The following is a 5,028-nucleotide window of genomic DNA, read 5'->3' on the forward strand; positions in this document are numbered from 1 at the left end:
GGAGCGCCTAGGAAGTTACCTCCCGCGAGACAATCAAGAACATATCTATTCCAGCTAGAGATACCAACATAGAAATTCCTGAGCAGGATAGTGGTGGAGTGTTTCTTAGTGCACCTACTATGAGCATCACTAATTCTATACCAAGCATCTTTTAAACATTCTCCCCCTTGTTGCTTAAACGAACGAACTTCAACTTCAGGATTACTCATTTTAGCAGTAGTAAATAAAGCAAACTAGATACAGTAAATGCAAGTAACTTTTTTTTTTGGGTTTTTGATATAGAGTGCAAACAAAGACAGTAAATAAAGTAAAACTAGCAACTAATTTTTTTGTATTTTGATTTAGTGCAGCAAACAAAGTAGTAAATAAAACTAAGCAAGACAAAAACAAAGTAAAGAGATTGGGAAGTGGAGACTCCCCTTGCAGCGTGTCTTGATCTCCCCGGCAACGGCGCCAGAAATTTGCTTGATGCGTGTAGTTGACACGTCCGTTGGGAACCCCAAGAGGAAGGTGTGATGCGCATAGCGGCAAGTTTCCCTCAGTAAGAAACCAAGGTTTAATCGAACCAGTAGGAGTCAAGAAGCACGTTGAAGGTTGATGGCGGCGGGATGTAGTGCGGCGCAACACCAGAGATTCCTGCGCCAACGTGGAACCTGCACAACACAACCAAAGTACTTTGCCCCAACGAAACAGTGAGGTTGTCAATCTCACCGGCTTGCTGTAACAAAGGATTAGATGTATAGTGTGGATGATGATTGTTTGCAGAAAACTTGAGAACAGTATTGCAGTAGATTGTATTTCAGTATAGAGAATTGGACCGGGGTCCACAGTTCACTAGAGGTGTCTCTCCCATACGATAAACAACATGTTGGGTGAACAAATTACAGTTGGGCAATTGACAAATAGAGAGGGCATGACCATGCACATACATATTATGATGAGTATTGTGAGATTTAATTGGGCATTACGACAAAGTACATAGACCGCTATCCAGCATGCATCTATGCCTAAAAAGTCCACCTTCAGGTTATCATCCGAACCCCCTCCAGTATTAAGTTGCTAACAATAGACAATTGCATTAAGTATTGCGCGTAATGTAATCAGTGACTACATCCTTGAACATAGCACCAATGTTTTATCCCTAGTGGCAACAGCACATCCATAACCTTAGAGGTTCTTGTCACCCCTCCAGATTCACGGAGACATGAACCCACTATCGAGCATAAATACTCCCTCTTGGAGTTACTAGCATCAACTTGGCCAGAGCATCTACTAATAACGGAGAGCATGCAAGATCATAAACAACACATAGACATGAATTTGATAATCAACATAACAAGTATTCTCTATTCATCGGATCCCAACAAACGCAACATATAGAATTACAGATAGGTGATCTTGATCATGTTAGGCAGCTCACAAGACCCAACAATGAAGCACAATGGGGAGACGACAACCATCTAGCTACTGCTATGGACCCATAGTCCAGGGGTAGACTACTCACACATCACTCCGGAGGCGACCATGGCGGCATAGAGTCCTCCGGGAGATGAATCCCCTCTCCGGCAGGGTGCCGGAGGCGATCTCCTGAATCCCCCGAGATGGGATTGGCGGCGGCGGCGTCTCAGTAAGGTTTTCCGTATCGTGGCTCTCGGTACTGGGGGTTTCGCGACGGAGGCTATTTGTAGGCAGAAGGGCAGGTCAAGAGGCGGCACGAGGGGGCCACACCCTAGGTCGGCGCGGCCAGGGCTTGGGCCGCGCCGCCCTATGGTGTCGCCACCTCGTGGCCCCACTTCGTCTCCTCTTCGGTCTTCTGGAAGCTTCGTGGCAAAATAGGACCCTGGGCGTTGATTTCGTCCAATTCCGAGAATATTTCGTTACTACGATTTCTGAAATCAAAAACAGCAGAAAACAAAGAATCGGCACTTCGGCATCTTGTTAATAGGTTAGTTCCAGAAAATGCACGAATATGACATAAAGTGTGCATAAAACATGTAGATAACATCAATAATGTGGCATGGAACATAAGAAATTATCGATACGTCGGAGACGTATCAATGCCCTAGACTCAATGGTTAGTCCACTATAAAAATATATCAAGTAGATCATTCTTTTCTAAATCATGTCCAGGTCGAGCTCTGATAAGAGAACAAAATCTTGCCCAAGCCTTAGGCAATTTCTCTTCATCTCCCTGGTCAAACCTATAAATTCTCTGTAAAGCAATATGTTGAGCACTAGCAGGAAAGTATTTTCGAAAGAAAACATCACGCAAATCAGTTGGACTTTTAATAGAACCAGGAGGTAAATTATTATACCAAGTTTTAGCATCATCCTTTAATGAGAAAGGAAAATTTTTAATGACAAAGTAAGTACACATCTTGTCATCATCAGAAAACAAGCTACTCATAGAAGAAAGTTCAATCATGTGCTCTACAGCACTTTCTTTTTCAGTACCACAAAAGGGTGCTTTCTCTACAATAGCTATATGAGATAGATCAAGAGAAAAATCATAATCTTTATCCTTAATGCATATAGGAGATGTGGCAAATTTAGGATCAGGAGATAGCTTATGTCTAACAGTATATTGTGTGAGAAACTTTTTAATTTTACTTGCATCAGCAGTAGCATTGCATCTATTAATAAAATCATCATTAAGCTCCACATAATCTTCATCAGGATCATCACTAGAATAATCAAGTTCAGGTGAATTAACAGGTGTAGTAGCATTTTCATTAGGAGTTTCAGCATTTTCAATTTGTCTAGACCTAGCAATTGTAGCATCTAGAAAGGATCCCAATGAACCACTATCATCAAGCACAGCAGAAACATTATCAATATTATGAGAGTTTTCAGATTCAGCAGAAGTACCAGCAAATGAAGCTTGTGGCGGTGAAACAAGTTGACTTATCACAGATGGTGAATCAAGTGTAGCAGAGGTACTCAGAGTCGTACCTTTTCTTGTAGTGGATGATAATATGGCGACTTTAGGATCACGAATTTTACCCATGATGGAGGATTTGCAGCGAACAATATCAATCCAAGTGAACTTCCAAATAAAGCTATGCTCCCCGGCAACGGCGCCAGAAAACAGTCTTGATGACCCACAAGTATAGGGGATCGCAGCAGTCTTCGCGGGTAGTATAACCCAATTTATTGATTCGACACAAGGGGAGACAAAGATTACTTGAAAGCCTTAACAGCAGAGTTGTCAATTCAGCTGCACCTGAAAACAGACTTGCTCGCAAGAGTTTATCAGTAGTAACATTTTTATAGCAGTAGCAGTAGTGGAATAACAGCAGCAGAGTAACAGAGACAGCAGTAGTGATTTTAGTAAACAGCAGGATTAAAATACTGTAGGCACGGGGACGGATAACGGGCGTTGCATGGATGAGAGAAACTCATGTAACAATCAAGCAGGGCATTTGCAGATAATAATAAAACGGTGTCCAAGTACAAAGCAATCAATAGGCATGTGTTCCAATTATAGTCGTACGTGCTCGCAATGAGAAACTTGCACAACATCTTTTGTCCTACCAGCCGGTGGCAGCCGGGCCTCAAGGGAATCTACTGGATATTAAGGTACTCCTTTTAATAGAGTACCGGAGCAAAGCATTAACACTTCGTGAACACATGTGATCCTCACATCACTACCATCCCCTCCGGTTGTCCCGATTCTTGTCACTTCGGGGCCATTGGTTCCGGACAGCGACATGTGTATACAACTTGCAGGTAAGACCATAAACAATGAATATCATGATGAAATAATAACATGTTCAGATCTGAGATCATGGCACTCGGGCCCTAGTGACAAGCATTAAGCATAGCAAGTTGCAACAATATCATCAAAGTACCAATTACGGACACTAGGCACTATGCCCTAACAATCTTATGCTATTACATGACCAATCTCATCCAATCCCTACCAACCCCTTCGGCCTACAGCGGGGGAATTACTCACACATGAATGGGGGAAGCATGGCTGGTTGATGGAGAGGCATCGGTGATGATGATGGCGATGATCTCCTCCAATTCCCCGTCCCGGTGGAGTGCCAGAACGGAGACTTCTGGCTCCCGAGATGGAGTTTCGCGATGTGGCGGCGTTCTGGAGGCTTTCTGGCGACTTCGACTTCTCTCCGTGTGTTTTTAGGTCGAAGGCAATAAGTAGTCCGAAGGAGGGCGTCGGAGGCCGGCCGAGGGGGCCACACGATAGGGCCGCGCCGCCCTATGGTGTGGGGCCCTCGGGCCTCCACCTGGCTTGCCCTTCTGGCTCCGCCAATATTCTGGGAAAATAGGGCCTTCTGCATAAATTCCGAGGATTTTCCTGAAAGTTGGATTTCTGCACAAAAACGAGACACCAGAGCAGTTCTGCTGAAAACAGCGTTAGCCCATGTTAGTTGCATCCAAAATACACAAATTAGAGGCAAAACAATAGCAAAAGTGTTCGGGAAAGTAGATACGTTTTGGACGTATCAATGCTGCTCTTCGCTCAACCGGCCGCTGCCACCTCTCCATCTCTGCGACCGCGCGGCCGCCAGGGCTGGCCATACGGCAGCCTGGCCTTCAATCCATCCGACGCCGGCGCCTCTCCGTCTCCTTGCGACTATGGTCACCGGCGGTGTGGCGCACAGTACAAGGTTGGCTCCCTTTTCTCCCCCTCTGTGTAGTCGTTCGTGCCCACCCGGGGGCATACGTTCAAGCCAAAGTAGGCCAATAGGTCTTCCACAGAGCTTTGTCTTGGTTCCGCTTGCCGTTCCTCCCCTTCCGGGCAGGACTGACATGTTTTGCAAGGTGCTGCAGTTTGCTTTGCGATTGGGTCTAAGGTCAATCAATTTTGGATGTCGGTTGTTTGCTATTTTTGGCCCTTCTTTGATCAATTTCATGCATATTTCTCAAGTTGTTCTTTGTGATTTGTGCTTTTTATTACGTCAAAGCTTGGAGACCAGAAATCTGGCAAAGCAAGCAGCCGGCATCAGCAAGGCACCCCTTCAGTTTTTTGGACCGATGTTGTTGGAGATATGCCCGAGAGGC

This window comes from Lolium perenne, chromosome 2 (assembly GCF_019359855.2).
Source record: "Lolium perenne isolate Kyuss_39 chromosome 2, Kyuss_2.0, whole genome shotgun sequence".
In the NCBI taxonomy this organism is placed as follows: Eukaryota; Viridiplantae; Streptophyta; class Magnoliopsida; order Poales; family Poaceae; genus Lolium; species Lolium perenne.